The 21,347-nt window shown below is 45.2% G+C and overlaps 1 long non-coding RNA gene across 1 annotated transcript; it reads right to left on the bottom strand.

Annotated features, from left to right (window-relative positions):
- Window positions 1-638: 638 nt before the first annotated feature.
- On the bottom strand, window positions 639-20,676 carry LOC144151980 (uncharacterized). The gene is made up of 3 exons (XR_013319025.1): window positions 20,540-20,676; window positions 10,114-10,192; window positions 639-735 (listed from the first exon to the last, which is right to left on the bottom strand). It is a non-coding gene; the product is annotated as an uncharacterized LOC144151980 (long non-coding RNA).
- Between the last annotated feature and the right edge of the window lie 671 nt (window positions 20,677-21,347).

Raw genomic sequence — 21,347 nt, 5'->3', positions numbered from 1 at the left:
TAGTCTGCGAGGTGTTTTCTCTTCATTAATACATTTACGAAACCTTCTTTCTTTTATAACCAAAAACATTGTGGATAGTCCATAGTCGCCGGGAATCTTTGCTGTCAGTATTGGTGTGGGGCGGGAACAAATTAGGGGCAAATTTGTCGGTAGATTCTTTCAATTTTTTTTCTCGTCTAGTGAAAGACTGCAACAGTCCGTAGATGGTGCATGCTGATTGTAGAGATGTTCTGTTATGCAAATTCCCAAATAAATTCAAAAGTAACTCTATCGGTACGAATCAAAAACACCCTTCCAGCCAGGTAATTCATCTTATAATTCATCAATATATTTAACCGCGCAGTACATGGGAAAGACAGAAAAATAGCGGACCCAGCTGGGCTATGTAAACACGGTTCAGTAATCTCGGAATTACCTCAGCAACTTCATTGCACATTGGGTGCTTAGCTCACAAGCAGCTTGATCTTTCCTGCTGGAAACTTCGCAATAGCATGCGAAAATTCGCTTGGAAATAGTATCACGAAAATATGTCTTTAACGAGTTTGTTTTAAAAAACGAGTAAATTGTGTCGGCGCTCACATTGATTGGTTTGTTGCGGTATCTGATCGCTCAGCAGAAAATAGTGAAAGTTTACTTACCTTTCTGTACATTTCCAGTATGTTCCCGAACAAAATGTTAGGTGGTGGTCCTGGTATGCCCAGCTTTTTGAAGAAGTTGAAGTGCTCTCTTCGTTTCCTAAGAAGGTTTGGAAGCTAAAATAATATGAGTTTACGCAATATATAGCTCTTCAGAACTAATAATATTTTTTGGTAAAGGCCTCAAAAATACCCTGACAAGGTACTGACAAATATGCAAGAAGGTCAGTAACGTTTCGATACAGAGGTGGCAAGTGCGATAAATAAGAAAGTTATCCGCGCTATAGAGACAGCCGCCAAGCAAAAAGGAAGGAAAACAATCAACCTGCATTCCTACCACAGGAAGTTGAGCATCTTCCTTTTCTTTGGTCAGGGAGTGTGGAAAGAAGACTGATTGAATAAATGTTTTCAGCAATTTATATTTCACGAGGTGTTTTTTTAGAGGACCAGTCCCCGTGGCAGAGACATATTACAAAGTTCCCCGAGCCCCTTTTGTTAACCATTTTGGATAAATTGTCGTATTTGTAAGTGTATGATAATTTTCGCCCACCAAAAGTTGGTGGGCGGTTTTTGAACCTAACCTGAAGTACTGTCTGTTCGATATGAAACAACGAAAGAGAACCGGCCTCCGGGGCTCAGTGGGTAATACACTGTGCTCCTCGGCCTAAAGTGGTTGGTTCGATCCCAGACGGAGTGGCCTTGATTTTTATTTGGGCGAGAAACCAAAACGCCGGTTTATGAATATTTCGGCGTGCGGTAAAGATTCCCAGGTGGCCAAAATTAATCCGGAATCCTCCATACGTTGCTCGTCATAGCCCACACGTGGCTTTGGGGTGTTAGAGACCCAAAAATTGGAATACTTTTTTCTGAACATTTCGCTAATAAAGAAAAGAGCAATGTCGGCACGGGACCCCTTGCGGAAATGTCATGCTGATGACTCCAAAGAGCCACCAGCAACCCGAGAAGCACTAGTGCCTTTGGCTGGGCCGTACCCCTAGTTACGAACTGGATGGACGCCACCGCCCTTTATGCACCGCTGCAGGTAGCCATTTCAGAAGCAGCTCTGCCCGCTTAGGGTATTATGTCGGGGTTGCATTCTTGAGGATGGAGTGCGAACTCGCTGAAGGACAGGCTGCATGCGTTGCTGGTCCAGAAAGCAGCACCTTGATTTGCACAGCGTACTTGTGGGGTCCGGTGGGGTGGGGGTGGTAGCATCTTTTTGCTGAAAGGTTTCATCGCAGCCACGAAAAGAACTGGTTCTCTTTTTTAGAGCAGGGGATCTGACGCAGTTTTTCGCTGTAGATAAAGGATGATGCTCTAAATATAGCTGAGACCCGATTGGCGTTGTCTAACCACATGACCGATTTTCTGCACGGGTAGGACTTTATACGCCTGTCCAATGGGGATGGGTGCAGTTTTTCGTTTTGGTGCAGATTCACTTGTCGATGTAACGCATAACATTCCGTATGTCTCCAGTTTCTGGTTTATCTGGAGACAAATGCTGCCCTTGATGAATCATTCTTACTTAAACAGTACTTCATGACGGTTGAGAAATGTCTATAAAACACAAACGTTTCTCCATATAAGGAAAGCAGTTGTGACCGAGCGGTTGGGATTAGCACGTCGAAATTCTGCAAGACCCCCTGCACCAACTATTGTATTTGCCGTTTTTGAATCTCTGCTAAGAGTGTCCACTGCACACAAAATATTCACAATGTTTCATCTGCCAAACGCATTCTATTCCCATTATGAAGTAAGTGTGCAGTCCTTAGTTTACACGTAGTACATAGTAAATGTACAGCCTTTCACAGCCACCATTGGCAGTGCGTTTTAATTGCTGCCTCTGCTTTGGAACTTCTCTTCCGAACTGCGCTGTCGCTTTACTATTATCTGTTATCCACATAGCCTTCGTTTTAAAGCAAGGGCCATCCAGCCTTTTTTTTGGCCGCGAATATACGGCAACTTGATTGAAGTCGAACAGAGGGTAAGGGACACACAACAGCCGTCGGTTCTAAGCCCGAACTGCAAAGGTATTTGCATCCCGTGGGTGCGATGAACACTTGCATGAGGTGAAGGTTACCAAGCCATGTCGTGATCAGTACAACGCAGTTTTGTCGGTTCAGAAAGTGTGTTAATAACACATTTAGATTCCACAAACAATGTCAGTGCTAAAGTTGACGTCTGGGGTGCCCTACCAGACCCTTGTTTCTAATCTTACGTTCTCATTTAGTGGCAACGTTTGTGGGTTATGTGCGGGGTCAGGGCGTGGTACGTTAGTGTTGTGTAACAGGCTTGGAGAATTTAAACTCTTTTCTGACGTTGTAAATGAATCTTTGACACAGCTATCTTTTATTTAAAGCAGATCGTTTTTTTTTGCGGTTCTCCTTGCTTTCTGGCGTCGAAAGAACCTTTAGTAGAGTTTGAGAAGCTCGGTGCCTTTCTTAGGCAATCACAGACGTGAACAAAACAGATAAATAACATCTGTACTCCATACAAACCATAGTAAATGCCCTGTGCTCGCTGTAGTATACACTTTCCGGAGGCCAATGGCCCAGTGGCATTGGCACTGCCCGCTTTTTGTGTAGGCCTCATGGCTTTAAATTCAAGTCAGCGCAGAGCGCTTCCGGTTCACATATCCCGTCTGCACATAGAATGTTTGAAGTTCTCACTACTGCCGTTAGCAGGTGGCAGTGTATGACCTCTTTTGGGCTAACTAGGAGCCACGCACAGTACTACATCCTTTGCTGTCACACATATTACGCTTATCAAGAAAGGCGACATGTATGCTTACTACAATATTAACATTGTGTCACGTGCTTTTGACACTCAAATCCTAAAAAACATTTCAACGCTATAATTCTCCTGTGTCTCTGTTGCACGCCGCTGCCATCTCCGGGGCCTGTCCATATAGGCTGCCGAAAATCCAGCTATGTGTGCCGCGCGCATTCGTTGGGTGAATTAGCTGAGAGATAACGAAATAAAGTTTCAGGTTCGGACTTTGCGTTTTTTTGTGGATATGATGACTAAGGAGCGTTTTGACAAGCTGCGTGTACATGAAGTATGAATAAACAGAATCTTCTGAGTCCTCACTGCTTTGTCAACTGCACACACTCGTTGACAACAAATGTGCCATTGGCTTCTTACGGTGTTTTTCCAGCTTAGTAAGGCGGTTATAACACGTCATTAACAAGGATAGTGAACAGTCCGAAATAAATTGCACACTGTATTTCCGTGTCCTTTTCCAATGGTCCAGTAGTAGCGAGTTAGCACTATGTCAAGTGCTTAGTTCTTCGTACCCATTTATGGCCTTTTCCGCCACAAATAGACTGAAAATTTAATTATATCGTCAAGAGTATTATTTAAACTATGTGCATGTAATACAAATGAGCATGCTTCCATGCCTCCAAATGACTACCAAAGTAATGTGTAAAAGGTGGTGCAGGACAAGCTTAGGACTACTGTTGATTAAAGCTGCAAAGGCAAGCCTTTTTATGACAACCGTCGGTTTCCGGGTGAGCGTTTATGGCTTTCACGAACCGTACACGCGTGTACTGACAATGTGTTGTTCAGTATCAAGGGAAGTAGGTCTTCCGGTGTAATGACCGCAAAGCAGAATGTAGCTAAATCCTTCATGAAACTTTGTGTTGACAGTGTATTGGTGTGCATGCGTGCATGCCCGGGTCACAGACCGGAATTTGTTTAATTTAAAATGTTTAGTTTTTGTTTGGAGAATTATCGACCATATGTTTTACGACCGCGGCGCCAATTCTTCCAGGTGCACAGACCGGAATTTGTTTAATTTAAAATGTTCAGTTTTTGTTTTGAAGAATTAACGACCACCTGTTTTACGACCGCGGCGTAAATGATTCCAGGTGCACGTTCCTCTCTACTGGCAGGCGGACGCAGGAGTTTCCTCCATCACTAAGTTACTTAGTTCGTTTCTTTGCGCCTCCTTCTCTGCTCACACAAGCGTACTGCCAGGCGCTATGGTAGGCTCTGAACAACCAATGGGAAATGTACGGGGTTTACTTAATAAACATGCGGTTGCATTAGTTCAAGAGGTGCATTGCATCGCTCAAGAAGCCTCGCTGCCAGTGTAGTTTCCTTCGTTCTTTGCAGCTTTCTAATAAAATTCTTCGGAGCGCTATTCTTCAAGTCATCAGAATTAATTTAGTATTCGTCTTCACAAGGCTACCTGTTTGCATTTTCTTCCTGATTTTTATGTCTCGTAATAATTCTCAGAGACCTGAGGGGCCGCCCCACCTACTGGAAGTCTAATAAACTTTCCCGGGAGAGTGAGGCTTCATCACAAAATATTTTAACAGCAGAACTGTTTAACCCAACCAATGCGCCCGGTGTAGGTAGGCAGAGAACCGCGAGCGCATGTGAGCGCGTGTCTCACTGCAGCCCCCCGGAGTCGTCAGAGCTTGTGCGTTGGCTTGCGCCACATGATGTGCCACGCCTTCGTTGTCATCGTCGTTTCGCTACCGGTGCGCCACGGGTCACCCACGCCGAAGCTAATAACGACGAATTTGTGAAGCCATGCCTTCACAATCTACACGTAGAGACGGCCACCGGAACATCTAACGAAGCAATGGTGGTTTACAGACGCGAGGACGCGCTACAAGAGCATTTTCCCTGCGCAGTTGTGCCGTCGCAGAAGACGACGATGAAAGGGGTGACGACAATTTGTGCTGAATAAAACACTGTGTAGACTTAATGGTACTTGATTTACAGTGCCGTCAAAGACGGCTTTGCACGTCGGGGGTCCGGCTGCTGGCTCCCTCTTGGGACCTTCTGTCAGTGTGGGGAGAGGCTAGTTGAAGCCCAGATATGCTGTTTCTCTAGCCTTGCGCCATTAGTGCAAGCTGCCCCAATGGTTTTAGCATTTATATAAAAAGCACGTTATTTTCCTCTCGCTCTCGGGCTGAAATACTTTTGAACCGGCACGGGGGTTTGCGTGTCTCCGTTTGGCGACGATTGAAACCCACAATTACAATCCTACTCCTTTAAATGCGGGGCTCAAGGAGAATGAGTAACGACTTTAGACGGAGAGAAAATCTCCTACATAGGACGGGCAAACGTTACTACTACAGTGCACTCTCATGGCCTCGATAATCCCCTGCGTACAAGTGACGACGGCTCTTTTAACAGCGACGAGATTAGACTGCCAGTGGTCGGCATTCCTGTGTCACTACGCTTACAAATAAAAGGGGATGGAAATGCTGTTCCTGTTATTACTCTTTTATTTCTAGCGCCGTAGACAACGAGAGGTGAACGCACATCTCGTGGTTGTTCAGTTTTCAGGATAGCCATTGTTGGCTAAAGTTCCCCGCATTTTGGTTCTGCGTCAGCAGAAACACTATGCGCCCTCTCTTTGCCTCCTCTCTGATCACGTGCCTGACCGCTTTCTCCGGCTTACAAAGGTGGCGGTTCTCGTCCACGATGAAGCAACAGCTCCATGCTTCATGTGTCTTTGAAGCGCAAGACGTTTGTGTGTGGGAGCTTGTTTGTATGTTTGCGTCCTTGCCTGCGTGCACTGTTGTGCAAAACAGGGCAGAAAATTCAGTCTGCTCTCTGAACACGCAACAACGGCGCCGCAGGGGTTGGCATTGTCGTCACCTCCAATTTTCCCAGCAGTACGGCCAGCCTGCTACGATCAAGACCGGAGTCGCCCACGACTGCAACTCAGTAGCGGGAAAAACCTATTGTCGCCCCGTGTTCGTACCCTTGTTCGAAATCCTGTTTCGCCTGAACTTCGCTGGTCATCCAACTCCGCAGCGCGGAATGGCTCAAGATTTTTTTCGTTGTGCCTACTGTCACACCAAAAAGACAAAAAGTGAGCTTGATAGATTAAGCGACATGTTGAAAAAGCATCGCTCCCACTCACTAACACCACGCAGTAGTCCCATTTTGGTATCACTTACTTCCATGGGGAGGTGCTCTGTTATGTTGCGTAATAAAAACGCGATCAAAACCAAGATTATAGTAAAGCAAGGGTTTACTGTGCTCCGACTCCATTTTATAAATGCCTTGGGGAACGTTGAAGTCAAATGTGAATGCGTGCCGTTTTGTCCTTCAGTGCATAGTACACGGAGCTCTTTGACTCGTATAAAAAAGTTTTATGGTAGCGAATAGCATCGCGATTCATTACCATGTTATATGCCGGGGAATTTTAAGCAAAGAGATTAGTTGACTGGTTCAAGTAAAAAGTATTAATGAACTATCTCAGTGCAATTTACACAATAACTGTTAGGCATATTTGATATCAGTCAATATGTAATGATTGTGTAACATTTACCCGTTATATAGCAGGCACTGGTTGGGCGGCTTTTTTTTTTTTTGCGTGCATCTGACCGGCTCTGACCTCTTAGACCAACGGCGATTGAAGAAGAGGGGAAGATTGTCAGCACGGTCCAAGGCGTCCCGGCCGAAGGGAGGCTACCACGTACAGGGTGTCCTACCGTTAGCCCCTCGACTCAAACAAATACAGTTTATTCACCATCATAATCTGCGGGTATGTTATTTTTTGGTCCCAAAACAAATGAAGTTTGCGTTGAAAATTCAGTGCCTGAATTACATTGAAAGTGCCCTAATTTTGGTTGCGACGATTTTCTTCTTGAGATAAAAATACAAAGTGACGATTCTCATCAAAAGCTGTTTTGCAAATTTATACGGTGATGTGCGCGTCTGTAGATTTCCGCATTTCCTGGCGAGAATTCATATGTAAAACCGGGCCGCGAAATCTGAACTCCAAGCTGTAATTGTGGCAGAAGAGCGTCAAAATCGGTACTTGCACCTACGTGTAACATCGAAGTTGAAATTTGGAAATCAACAGTTGAAGACTAGAATAAAGGCTAGCCGCAGATGGGTACGAAGCCGTTTTATAAAAGGACATTAGTCGAAAAGGGCGGGAAAATCAAGGCTAGCAACACAATCCCAAGCCCGGTGCAAATCTTAGAGATAATGCCTTGCAATGTATTGTGGGACGAAAAATGTTGTTTCCATTTCTCCCTCCGAATTAGAGAAGATAAAGTAAATAAGTGTATAAATCAGCCCAATTAAGCTAGATATATTGTAATGTTATATCAAATGTAGTATTTCAAAACAATAAAGAAAATGAAGCGGCTGCGCATTGCATATTGATGAAATGACGAGCTGGCGATGTTCACGACCACTTTATGTTTAACTGTGATCGTATGTTCTCCTCCGATTGAGCCCGGGTTGCATTCAGAATTACCGGAGGATGAATGACGCGTGTTTAGTGTTGACATTGCTCTTCTTGAGGCCAGAGTAGTTGTTGATAGACAACAACGTTGAAAGCAGACATAAACATGTGGATTGTCTCGCAGCCCCACCTGGCATGACTGAGGTGGTAAAGATTTGGCTGTGAATTATGTCCGTGGAGTTATTAGCCTTCGTAACCTCTCGCGGAAGCTTCGTATATTATTAAAATATTTTGTTTATGCCGGGTACATCCACTTTACGGCGGGTTTTAACGATTTACAGGAAATACTGGTGTCTGAAAATGATCCAGGCGGAAATGCCACGAACAGCGTCGCTGTAAAACGGTGGCGCTTGTATATAGGTTCCCCTGAGAAAGAATTGGGTCAACCTGTTGAGCAAGGATCAAATACTGCTAGGATTGTAGCGGTACTTGGAAGTATCATCGCCCTATTTCAACATGTGATCTCGATTGGGATATTTTAACTACGTATTTTGCAATTGCCTTTATGAGTTCGGTACGAATTCTCCATGATTTTTGCGTGAAAGTCGCCAATGAATATCGCGAACTGACCGTTTACATTCCTTCATGCCCATTGGAAGTCGTCGTATTACCTGAGTACAGCTTCATCGTTCTAGCAAGGTGTTGGTTCTTGGGCCCAATTGTACTATCTTTATCTCTTAGTTTGTGTTCTGTATGTATCACAATGACTGCGACGCCTAGAGCTCACGAGACACAATTGCGGTATACTCAGTTCTATTTGTTGCTACATCACAAATCGCAACACCACTTTTGTTCTTTCAAGATGGTCTTGATAACTGGGAAGCATAAAGTACGACCGTTATTCAAGTCTTCACTTATCTCCCTTGTTTATCCAACTCATCTTACCCCTAGGATATCCCGTGTATTGAAGACGATCTCCTCCAAATGCACAGCTATTTTCACTGTGCACAGCTATAACGCAATATTGCCTTCTTTGAGTCAGAGTAGCTGTACGATACTATTCCCTATTACTAAGATATGCTCCGGCCAAAAGTCGTTCTCCGCAGGGTACTTGTAAATAGGGTTTAGCCGCCCAGTGAGACCTGTGGTGTGCACGTGCGCATGCAGGCACGCACACACAAGGACACAGACACCGACACAGAAGCCCCGACACACCGACACATATACACATATACAGAAGTACGCACATTATATTGTTGCGTCCCGATAGACGCAGGCAAAATCGGCTGTACGGTGTTGCACCGATTTATTAGGGGCGGGGCGCCTAAAATGGAAAGGCGAGATAGCACGTCAAATCTCAGCGAAAATGGCTGACCGAGTAAAGCGCGCGGGATGCGGGGTACGCGTTTGTGTCGTCGTCTTCGTGCTAGCCGGCTTACCAAGAAACCATCACTTGGAGATTGTACCAAGTGCAATTACCCTTACATACCATAAACAGGGGATAGCCCTGCTTAACACACAATCCACGCGACAATATCAAATTAAAACAGTTACACTCAACGTGAAATCGTCAGTAGCGCGTCGCACTAATTTGCCAGTTTCCCCTCTGTTATTCTTGTGAGCACTTTATGTTGATGTTTTTTTAGTTTTCTTACATTCAGTCCTAAATAGCCTTGCCTGATAAAGGAAGATTTGTTCCTACACTCCCACCAGGATGAGCTGTGGCGCCCTCCGTTGACTAGTTTCAGTGTAAGCCTGGCGTTCATTTCCGCAAGTAATCAAGAGAGGGTGCCACAGCACCAGAAAAGGCCTATACAAAGACCATGGATTGAGTTCCTATTACTTTGGGTAGCAATACGTTACTTCATGAAGTTTTCTGTGCGTTGTAGTATTGTGTACTTATTTCCGACCCAGCAAAGGCAGCGTCGAGGCAACGGCGCAGGGCAAAGATCCCCGCCCCCCCCCCCCACCCCAAACACTTTGCATATGAGTAACGTGTGCCTCTGTGGCAATGGGTAGACAGTAGCTTCGTAACTCGAGGAACCCACTTTTAATTCCCATAAAGGGAAGCGCTTTTCTTTTCGAATCTTATATTTGGGTGTGTGACGCTGTGGCCCAGGTCGAGTTAAAACGATAAGTCTGGTCCCTCAAGTTTCCCGCACCTAACAAATATCGTAGAGATGTGGTTTTATAGCCATTACTTTGAGTTAAACCGCAACAATGGCAGCGACGGCAGAACATATTTCTTTGTTCTTTGCAGACGTGCAGCCGAACGTATGAGTAACCAGAGTAAATATCGCAAAAACTTACATAATCCAGTGTGCAACGACCAGGGTAACGGCAGCAATCACGAGCTCCAACATGATGACAGAAAAATTGACTCTCGTTCCTGCGTCAAGTGGCACACATGAATGAACAAAAGGGCGCAAAAGCAAAAAGTAAGTGAACAGTAATTAAAAAATTCATTCGTGCAGACTGGCATAAATGCGGTGTAACATGTCTTAAAGGCGTTGGACGAAGATTTTGCCGAGGCGAGCGTTGTTTGCGGTGAAACTACGCATGAGCGAGGAAGCTTTATGAGCGAACAGCACACAAACTGCATTTCGGCTGACAAGCCTGCTGAAGCGCTATCACCCACTGTCTGGGATGTCTCGACATGGGCATGGGGTATGCCTTCCCTCCCTGTGCTCAGTACCGCAGGTACGGCACAGGGGCTCGTCTGTACCCAACCAGCGCTGCTTCATCACTTATTAGTAGTAGTAATGGTGGTTATATTCAAAGGAAAAGGAGATGAAGAGCACTAGAGATAATATCGAGCTCCAAAGGCAGCTTACCCTCATACACCCTAGTGCGGGGTGAGGAAATAAACTGGTAATGAAAGTGTCCGGGAGAATGTACTAGAGGTGGAGACACATTGGAGAAAGGGGGGAGAAGTTAGGTTAAGAAACCAGCAATGGGCGTCGTTCCGGGCTACCACCGCTGGGTGAAGGGAGTTGCCTCCAGGTAGTGGAGCAGCTCGCCGAAGGCTTCCCGGTGTGTTGGCTAGGTGCCCTTTTCGGGAACAGTCGCTCCTCTATTTTCTCATAGAGAAGGCACTCACGCTGGTCGGCTCTGTGGAGCTGTGCTTTCGGCGCCGCGTGGTGGGCGTAGGCAGACGCAGAGCAGGTCCTACAGAATCTCTGGATGCGGGCAGTTCGCATATGTGTAGAAAGTGCCTGCACCCGTGCCGTTCAGGCACTCCGTCAACTTGCAGCAGTCGATCCGCATGTGCAGCTCGAGGCAGCGAGCGTCTCTGCTGAAGCGTGCAGGCAGCGGCCGCGGCTGCAGGGCCCTTACAACCCATGAGTGGGGTGCATCGCCTGCAGCACACGGGCCAGGACGGTGGTGACGTACCAGGAGACGGAGTTGCCCTCCCGCCAGGAGGGCACAACGTCCCTGGAGACGTTACCGTCTTAATCAAGGTATTACTGCGCACAGCACGCTTCCACCCCCTTTGCACCTGCCTATAAAGGACAACTATGTCCTGCACAATTTGATCAGCTTCAGAAGCCGCGGTGCATGGGCAAGAGTTGTCTTAGGTGACTTTAAAGTCCCTGCGGGCATATAGGGCATATAGGTAGAACGCGGTAGGGCATAGGTAGGGCATATAGGTAGGGCTAGGGCATATAGGTAGAACGCGGAGGCATTGACGTGCCCGTGGGAAAAAACTCCCAGCGCAAACCTTGTAAAGGCAGTTCATATTTGTGAGTACATAACATGCATCACCAGGTTCTGACAGCTGCCAACCTTCGCCACACGACGGGATCATGGGCGTACGTCATGTCGATCGTGCTACACACGTAGAAACAAGTCATTTTTTTAGACAATGATCTTTCTTGGGCCATTTAAAACCGAAAATTTGTGTTTGTTTCTCGATTGGTCTTCCTTTTATTCAGCCACGCTGACAAATAATAGCCGATTCTGAAACGAGACGTTTTTGTAGACAAAGCCTTTCGAAACCGCTAAATGGAGCCCCACACATCATAACTGTCAGCACTGTTTAGGAAAAGACAACATTTAATATGTCTGAGGTGATTACATCAATACATATTAGGAACAAGGCGCATACTAAAAGGGAGAGCACTTTCAAAGTACAGGTGACAAACACTGAATTGAATCAACGTACAAAACGAGGGAATCAATATCTGAAAACTAAAGTTTATTAATACCAGAAAAAGAAATATATTCCTGGTTAACCGCTTGTGCCAACCGCTGCTCGCATCCGTGCAAGTGATTTTTATTTTTTCCGGAGGAAATTTGTTCCTCTCGCAAGCAAGGCAGTGGACGGTAATCTAACCCATCCGTCCTATATTCTTGATATGCTTCCCAAGTTTCCCCGGGTGTTTTATCGTTAAGTTAAAAATTCCGCGTTATCGTCAAAGGCCGGAGCGCTTTTACACTTGTCGCGGTGTATTACCCGCAATGGTCGTAAGCTACAAAGCATGTAGGGCATTTTGAGCACATCATGTAAGCTAAGTCCTGTTTGCCCTATGAAGGTTATTTTGTACCCAGTGCCCTTGGAGCGCTGAACAAGCGTGCGCATGCACGATACTCCCCAACTGTCCTAAGCATCATTCCTTTGTTCTAAATTGCTACATCTCTGCCTAACAGATCACACAACCACAGATGTTGCTGTGCTGCGAAAAAAAAAACCCAGAAGTCCAGGTCTCGTCGCAACCATTCTTCGCCGATGAGCAAGTCAATCAATGAATATAGTGCCTCCCCAACGGTCGTTGGTATGTTTTCGCTTGACCAGCCTCTGCTTTATTTTGCGATAAAAATTTTTCTGCAACAACATCTGTCGAATATTATGGGTAGCAGCTATTTCGGAGCCTCGTAGCTTGTTTATTGATGGTTTTAGCTATCACACGGAGACATGATTTTCTCATCACCTGCGCCAAAGATGATTTGGGTATACCCTACTTTACCAGTTTGCTGTGCGGCGAGCTAAAAGGCAAACGCTTCTGCTTTACCCTCTTGTGGTAGCACCAGAAGGTGTGTTTTTGTTCAATCGGTAGCTTCATGTACTGAAGGACGTTTTTTGACGGCAACTCATAAGTAAATTGTAGCCCTTTATGTGGCGTCCTAAACTTACTCAGCAGTTTGTCGTGTATCTCCCTCTTACTTTGTGTTCGCTTTCCTTCAAGCTGATTGCCATCGAAGATGTATCAACTAGCACAGACCAGATCCATTCTGGTTTACTCTCGATGTTCTGCACGGCACCTAGAATGTCGTATCCGGAAACCAGACTCACTAAAAATTTTCCCACGTGTCTGAAACACTTTGTTACGCCGGCACTGCCAAGGCTTTCCTCTAACTCAGATCATTTTCACAGAGAACAGGAGACAATGACGAAACCGATTCTTGTTCGTTCTCTCTGTGTAATTTGCGTACCCAACCTCACATTGAACGCACAGGTACTCAAGGTAAAACATGGACTGAAACCTATTTGGTACAACAACAAATTTTGCCGGGAAAGGTCCTTGTTCGATCCAATGCCGCGCAGAAGCTTATGTGAAGAACCGTGAATTTTTTGCCGTAAGATATTTTTTGGCCTCAATTCCACGCGTTCTTTTCGTAAATAAAGGTGGCTTAGTATATTTTATGGCGGCTTAAGCTGTGGACACGTGTGCTTCCTAGCGATCCGGTTTACAACGCGGTAACTGGCCCGGTGACGTCCCCGCGCCGCCGTTTTGAAGAACTGGTGACAGGTGCTGCTGGTTTGCCTGCGGCGTGTTTTAATGGGAAGAGAAATTCGAATCGAGGCGTCAAATTCCCCCATCCTGTTTCCTATAGATGACGTTTCCGCACCCGGTGCTGCCATGCGATGCGACCACAAGCAAGAGAATTTGCCCACGTGGCAGACGGGCGCGGCAGGAGAAAATAGGGTTTTCGCATACCGGGTGTTTCGTATGTTTGTATGTTTTCTTTTATATTTTATATTTTATATATTTTATTTAGGATATTGTATTATTTTATTATTTTGTTTGTTTATTACGTTTTATGCTCTACATGTTTTTTATGTCCGTATATGGCGCTCTGTGTCGTCTTCTGTGTTTCGGTCCCTCGTCTTGTGCTGCGCTTCGACACTCGCCGTGGGTGCGGTATGCAACGGGACCTGACTGGGCATGTTGCTTTTACTTTTGCTTTTGCTTTTACTCACTTTGCGGTAACGGCCACTGTTCGGGCGGGAACTGACGCTGTATGTCAAATCTTTTTTAATGGGGTATGCATTGCTTTCGCAATAAAAGAGGGGTTCTTTTTCTTTCCAATTATTTAAAGCAAACACCCATCAGAATGCTGTTTGCAAATATGAAACTTCAGCGGTTATCTTGGCGCTCTGTCGAGGCATAGTGATTGACGTTTAACTCCTAAATGCTATGCTTTATCCGCCAAAGTTGTGCTTTCCTTAGTAGACGCAATATGTTCTTAACAAACACTCCAACATTTCAGCAAATTCCAGTGTGTGCGCTTCGGCGGCTTATAATAAAACGCATTGGGCGGTCCATGGCCTCACAAGTATCCGTTTTGAAGTATGCGGTGTCAAGCACTCTAAGCGAGATCAAAGCTGAGCTGAATGAAAAGATAACCATCGTGTCGCCTCGCCAGACGCACGGTCGAGGCTAGGTTCCAAATAATAGCCGTGATGTCGTGTCCTGTACTGTCATTCAATACTCGTCTTAGTTGTCATGCGTAAATTGCGTGAAGATAGCATGAAATGATCTCAATAGACCGCGCACCTGTGCGGCATTTAAATGACATTCCTTTTGACAGCACACACTCTACAGTTACTCTCGTTAAATGAAACCTTAAGTCGACAGGGAAATATGTCCCGTTTATTCCGATATTGTTAAGGGCGAGATTAGGTAGAGCAATGTACGATGCAAAATGTATGTGCTAAGGAAAACGGCACTACTAGAGCGCAAATTTTGTTGCTTAAAAGTAAACAGGAAATTGTTTTTATTAAATAATTAGAATAAATATTCAACCTGTAACCCACAATAGCAACTAAAAATATTAACAAGTGAGAAACGACTTGATGTTTTCTCTGTCTCCTGCAGCATTTCATTTTGTTGCGCCACCTATAATCCACAGGCTGTTCGAGCGCTGTTTAGAATCTTCTTGCTTGGAGAAAGTCTTCGGCATATATTCTGCCAATGACGCCTTCGCAGGTGCCGCTTTTCACAGCTATCCAACTCGCCGTTCGCTCAGTGATCAGAGCTTTTCGGCTACAACGGTACGTGATATACGGAAGCTGCCTATATTACCTGCGCTTTCCATGGTCATCTCAAGAGGCCACATTCGTGGGTCATGTGCCCCTGATGCCGGGTTTTGTACACTCATTGATTCAATTTCCAAGCTTGAAGATGATAAGTGTGTTGAGGTGTCCCGCCCTGTCACCCTGGAAAAGGCATAAGCTGCCCTCTCTTCGCTTGATGCGAAGACCCTACTCCAGATGGAGTTAGCGGCGAATTCCATCTCAGGTTTTCTGATCTTCGTGGTCCAGTACTCTCCGACATATTCTTGACCACACGTGATCACGGCGTTTCGCTGCTTGTTTTACATGTGGCACAGTGTTCATTCCAAAAACTGCTGATGAACACCTGCCGAAATCTGCAGATGGCTACCAGCCAATATCCCTCTGCAATTGGAAATATAAAATTTCAGCGAAAGTTTCATTTCTTCACCTGCATTTATTCGCCTGAAATTCATCGCCTCGTGGTTTTGTTGGATGCTACCACATATGCGGTAGTCGGTTCAGGAATATGCAAAAGAATACAGATCTTGCTCGCTGTATTTTACAGTGCCGGTCTAATTTGGTTTAACAGTGGCAGTTATACAAAATGACCTTGCGGGACATTCAAACAGGTGGTTCGGGGTTTTTAATTCGCGAATTTTACACGCGGGTGACGCCGGTGATAAGCTGTAACAAGGAATTCAGCTTTGTTTACAAAAATTAGACAACACGACTTGTCAGCCGCTTTGTTTTGAAGCCTGTGGCGACCAGGTCGTCCGTTGGACAGGCCTGCCCCCTACCGACTCAGTTGTGCGCACTCTATACACGATCCTTTTTACTAAGCATAAAGCGAATTAAGAAAATACGAGGATTTTTTTTGTTGTCGTGAGATTGTTTAGTTCTTGCTTATGCATGCGACATCTCGGTTATTTTTAGTGATGCGAAGTGTTGAATAAGCTCTTATATCAACTAGGCGGTTTTGTGACCCGTCTAGAACGGCCTTGAGTGTGGAGAAAACAAAGGGATTTTGGTTTAGCCAAAAGTAGAACGAAACCTTGCAGACTTTCGGGTATTAATTGGAAGAGTGCGTGACTTGAATACGTTGGCGCGCCTTTGCGCGCCTTTCTTTTTCTAATTTACGTCAATGATTTGACTGAAGTGGTTTCTGGTCCTGTTTCTTTGAAATTTTTCGCTGATGCTTGTGTTTTGTTTATGAAAGTTTGTTCTGCAAGTGATGAGGCTATACTACAGGAAGCTATTGACAGTGTTGAACAAAGGTGCAAAGATTGGGATATAGAAATTAGTTCACAAAAAACAGTCTTTCTAAGAATAACGCGTAAAAAGTATCCCAGTGTTTTCCAGTACCACCTTCATGAATTCGTAATTTCAGAAGTTTTATCTTATAAGTATTTAGGCATCACTTTTACTCAAAATTTGACATGGTCCCAACATATTTCGGACATATGCGCATCAGCCTTTAAAATGCTATGTTTCTTAAGGCGAAAGCTTAAGCATTCTCCGTTTAATGTTAAGCTCTTAGCCTATCAGACATTCATCAGGTCAAAACTTGAATATGCGTCTGTTGTGTGGGACCCGCAAACTAAAAAAGATGTCAACCAACTTGAGATGCTCCAAAGAAAATGCGTTCGTTTCATTTATGGCAAATACAGACGACAAGACTCCCCCTCGCAGCTCATGACCAACAATAATATCCCGACACTAGAAACAAGAAGGAATCTAAACCGTCTACTGCTTCTTCACAATATACTCACCATGAAAGTTTCGTTGCCTATACCTACATTCCTTAAGCCCTTAACTATGAGAAGAACGCGTCACACACGAGAGCATGCTCTAGAGCCTATTTTGGCAAGGACTAGTTCATTTAAAAATCGCTTTTTCCCGCGTACCATAGATGACTGGAATTTACTTCCTGAGTCAATTCTAGCAGCTGACCATTTTGCTAGAACATTGGAGCAGCACTTGTCATGTTGAACCGATGGTATTGACGCAATATAGTGATGGTGTATCAGTGTGTTGGTACGATTGATATTGCATTATGGTCGGCTTTATGATGTATATTGTTCATGTGCTGTTTTGTTTTATGTTTTTCCAGGTAGTGTTGGGTTTTTTTGTTGTTGTTGCTGCTGATACCGAGTAGTGACCTTTGTATTCTTCACTTGCCCCTCCTGCTAGGGCCATTTTGTTCTGCAGTATTTTGAAATAAATAAAATAAATAAATAAATAAATAAAAAAACCTTGTGCCGCGCTTCCCGTCAGAATTGAGTTATGACAAGAGCGCATGGATGGCATGGAATGAACGAGAATTTTCGATATTTTTTTGCGCAAGTCTGAAATATTTATGTGCTTCAGGTACTCCACTGCAAACTGGCTAAAGTTCAGGCGCTGCGCAAGGTATTTGCTACCTCCATGTTTGGTTCTCAATGTGAGCCGATGCATACGGATATTTTGTTTCTTGATTGGTGTTTCGAAGTGCTAGGTGGATACATTTGCTTATGCACCTTTCTTGTGTCTCGTTTTTGTGTTGTAAAATTGGCGGATCATGCACTTTTAGTGACTAACCTCCATCAGCGCAGAGGTCACCATTTACCTATTATTGCGAAAGCATTATTGGCCTAGTCGAGCGAGTTTCGCCGTGTCACAATTTTACCTCGGCGTGGGCGACTAGCGGCACGTGTTGGCAATTTGGAGAAGTAGGAGGGCGAGTAGAAAATTGGCTGTGAACTGTCTCCCGCTGTCGCTAATTATAACATGGGGAGCTCCTATGAGCAAAATACCACTGTGCAATTGAAAATGCGCCACATCTGCGGCTTTTTCCGAAATTACAGTGGTTGTTTAAGCGTGCCTTATAAGGTAGTCCACACACAAAATCAAACAGTGTTTTTCCCTTCGGCTCTTGTGAAATGGACCAAATAAATCCATGCCGATTCTTCAAATAAAACTGTGGGCGGACGTAAGGGTTGCAGTGGGCCTGAAAAGGATGTCGTAGGGTGTTATGCCGCTTACAATTTGTTCAATGGGCGACGTACTGCTGTCTATTCGTTTAGCAATGCGGGCCGGTAAAAAAGGCCTCGAATTCGATGAAAAGTGCGTGAAAAACCAAGATGACTAAAGTTACATCGTCAAGCATGGCATGCATGATTGCTGCGGGGAGGCTCTAAGGAACCGTGATAAAAAGGCGCGCCGCATCGCCGGAGTAATTTTTTTATAAAACACGTCATCGTGAACGACGAACGGGATGCGCGTAATAGGCAGTTGGGCCGAGTTGAAGAATAGAGTCAGCGAAGGATTGTAGCGCCGTTCTTGAACGAACGTCATAGGGTCGGGGACAGCATCCGCAACGGTTGCCAAACATTCTTCGGTATGATCTTCGTTATCAGAAGCCGCCTAGACAGGGAGGCGTGACAAACAGTCAGCATAAGCGCGTTGCCAACCTCTCTCATACGACGCTGAAAAGTCACATTCTTGTAGTCTTAGGGCAGAACAAGCCAGGCGGCATGATCGGTTGCGAAGTACAGCGAATGCTGGTCGGTGCGTAGCTATAGTTGTTGAACCGGGGCGGGGACCGCGGGACGTGGGGGATTCGTTTTAATGGCGGATGGGACTTTGCAATAATGGTGATAGTTAAGGGCAGCTGCCAATAGCCACCTCTTCCTCTTCTAATATTTTTAACAATAGTGAAGCGACGTCCATATAAGTAGGGCCGGAACTTTTGGACTTTAAAGACACCGCAACGCAATCCATTTCCGTGACCATATAGTTCCTCTCGGCTTTTGCCAGCGCGCGGCTTACGTACACGGTAACATGATCTGATGCATCCTTGATCTGCACGAGAGCAGCGCCAACACCGAGCCTACTGGCGTCGGTGTGGATATTAATGGCGCAGTGTGGGTTAAAAGGCCGCAAAACAGGTACGGAGGTTAGCAATAACTTGAGTTGGGCAAACGAAGACTCTCAGTCTGGCGTCCACAAAGAGGGAGTGTCTTTTTGCAATAATGCAGTTAGGGAATGAGCAAGTTTGGCGAAATCTCGAATAAACCAACAAAAGTAACAACATAATCCAAGAAAACTGCGGAGGTCCTTTAACGCGCGGGGTGGCTCAAAGCAAATACTGCAGCAATCTTCTGGGGTTCCGGTCAGATTCCGTCCTTGTCATCGAGGAATCCCAAGACTACTGTTTGGCGGTCCCCAAAACGACACTTTTTAGAGTATAGTAACAAGCCGGCTTGTTTTATGCGCAGAAGAACTAGGCCCAGGTGGCTATTAGGCTCTTCAATCGTTCTGCCAAGAATAATCATGTCATCGAAGTAGCCGCCGCAGTTGTGTAATTTCGAATCTTGCAGTATGGTTTCCATTAATCGCTCGAACGTGGCCGGTGCGTTGCACATCCCCAAATGAACTACATTAAATTCAAACAGACCATGGGGTGTCACAAAAGCGTCGTTCTCTTTGTCCATCGGATGCATTGATATCTGCCAATAACCTGAGCAAAGTTCAATCAACAAAACTTATGGTGCTGAACGTTGGCAGTCAATGTAGTCATCTGTTCGTTGAAGAGGGTTGACATACTTCTTTGTAAAGGCGTTCAGTCGATGGTAATCCACGCAGAGCCCCCATGAAGATTCCTTCTTCCTCACCAGTATCACCGGGTCTGTTTTGTACTGACTACTTGGCATATAGGTATGACGTTAACACCCATACTCAAAAAATATTACGCCCATACAAGCACTGACCCTACCTGGGTACTGCCGGGAACTAAAATTCCTTCAGTGGAACCAAGCTGTCAACAGAGGTAGCCACCCATGTGGCTCTTTTTTAGTGCTGTAAATGTCCCTCAAATGAAACACTCTTGCGGGCTGAGCGTCCACATGAGCGTGACTATCAACCATTTATGCCTTCCAAATACTATGGATACTCAGCAGCAAAAAATTATAAGTCTTCCCCTGCTGCTTCAAATGGACAAGAAACAAATGCCATAGCGGAGTATTGCAAGCCGTTTTTTAAGCATGCGTTTCAAAATGTCCCAGTGAAAAACTGAGTGTGTGGTCCAGACACATATGGTCGATCGTTTCTGGCTTGGGACAAACGCGACAGGTAATGGATCACGCCACATTTAAGCCACTGTCCTAAAGCCATAGTTCCACGTCGAGCGTGCCAGTATGCAATTGAACGAAAAAGCTTTTCACGGATGTCGCACAGCCATTGTTTTCACTCGCTTCAACCCATATCTGCCGCCCTCTCATCTGTATCCGGAAGGCGCGGCTCGGACAAGGACCCGTGTTGAATTTCCGATCTTCCCAGGAAAAATGAAAGCCAGCTTCTTGTGTCTGATAAAAGAAGTATCATCTGAGAAAATATTGGCTGCATCAACTGGGCTCGTTGCAAACTCAACATAAGCAGTGCGTGTGTGGTGTTTATAAAAAAAAATTAGAATATACGTACCTGTAATTCGGGTCCTTTGGCGGTGTAGACACTTAGAGCTCTGTAGCTATTGACTTCCACGAGAAGAATCTGCCTCAACGGGCGACCGGCTGTTAACGACAGCCCCAACCCCCGATAAATACCACCTGCATGCTCGTATGTCAGTGTGCCCATCATTGAGTGCATATCCTCCCCTAGTTCATCGCGCTCAGCAACAGTCGTTTTGCACGCGCACGTGCGGGTGTGAAACGTTCTCTTACAACGGAATACCTCTGCGCAAATGGCGGAAGGATAACCCATAGAGCGATGCGAAAGCACGAAGCACAGATGACTTCAGTATTTCTTCCGCTGGTGAACTGTACGCAAGCGTGTTTGTAATGACGGTATTTTTATAGCGGTGTTAAACGTCAAAATGTTGACCTTAGGGTGGGTTTGGAATGTTCGCCGCAAGCTTCGCGTATTTTATTTGGACAATTTCGCGTATTTTACGGGAGTTAGTACAAATGAATGTTAGTTTTTTTTTCCGAGGTGAGCTTCACGCTGCACTAGGAATATGTTAGCTAGGCTCCAAAGAAACTTTGGTAAAGCTGAGCTTTCGAGTTATTTGTTTATTCTTACTTATTTGGAGTCGTTTGACGTTATTTACGCGCACGTTACAACAAACGAATGAGCGCACAATGCGCCTACAGGCACGCTGATATACATAATATTACAGCTCGGTGTTGAACTGAAAGGAACAACTTCAAACGTTTATCAGCTCCTTCTTTGGAAGTCCCCACTTCAACATGTCTCGTAACACAGTTCAGCGGCTTACAACATCAAATTGGTT

Source organism: Haemaphysalis longicornis, unplaced genomic scaffold, assembly GCF_048455015.1.
Source record: "Haemaphysalis longicornis isolate Haplotype H1 unplaced genomic scaffold, Haemaphysalis longicornis Haplotype H1 scaffold_9, whole genome shotgun sequence".
Classification (NCBI taxonomy): domain Eukaryota; kingdom Metazoa; phylum Arthropoda; class Arachnida; order Ixodida; family Ixodidae; genus Haemaphysalis; species Haemaphysalis longicornis.
This window is presented reverse-complemented; position numbering and strand designations above follow the sequence as displayed.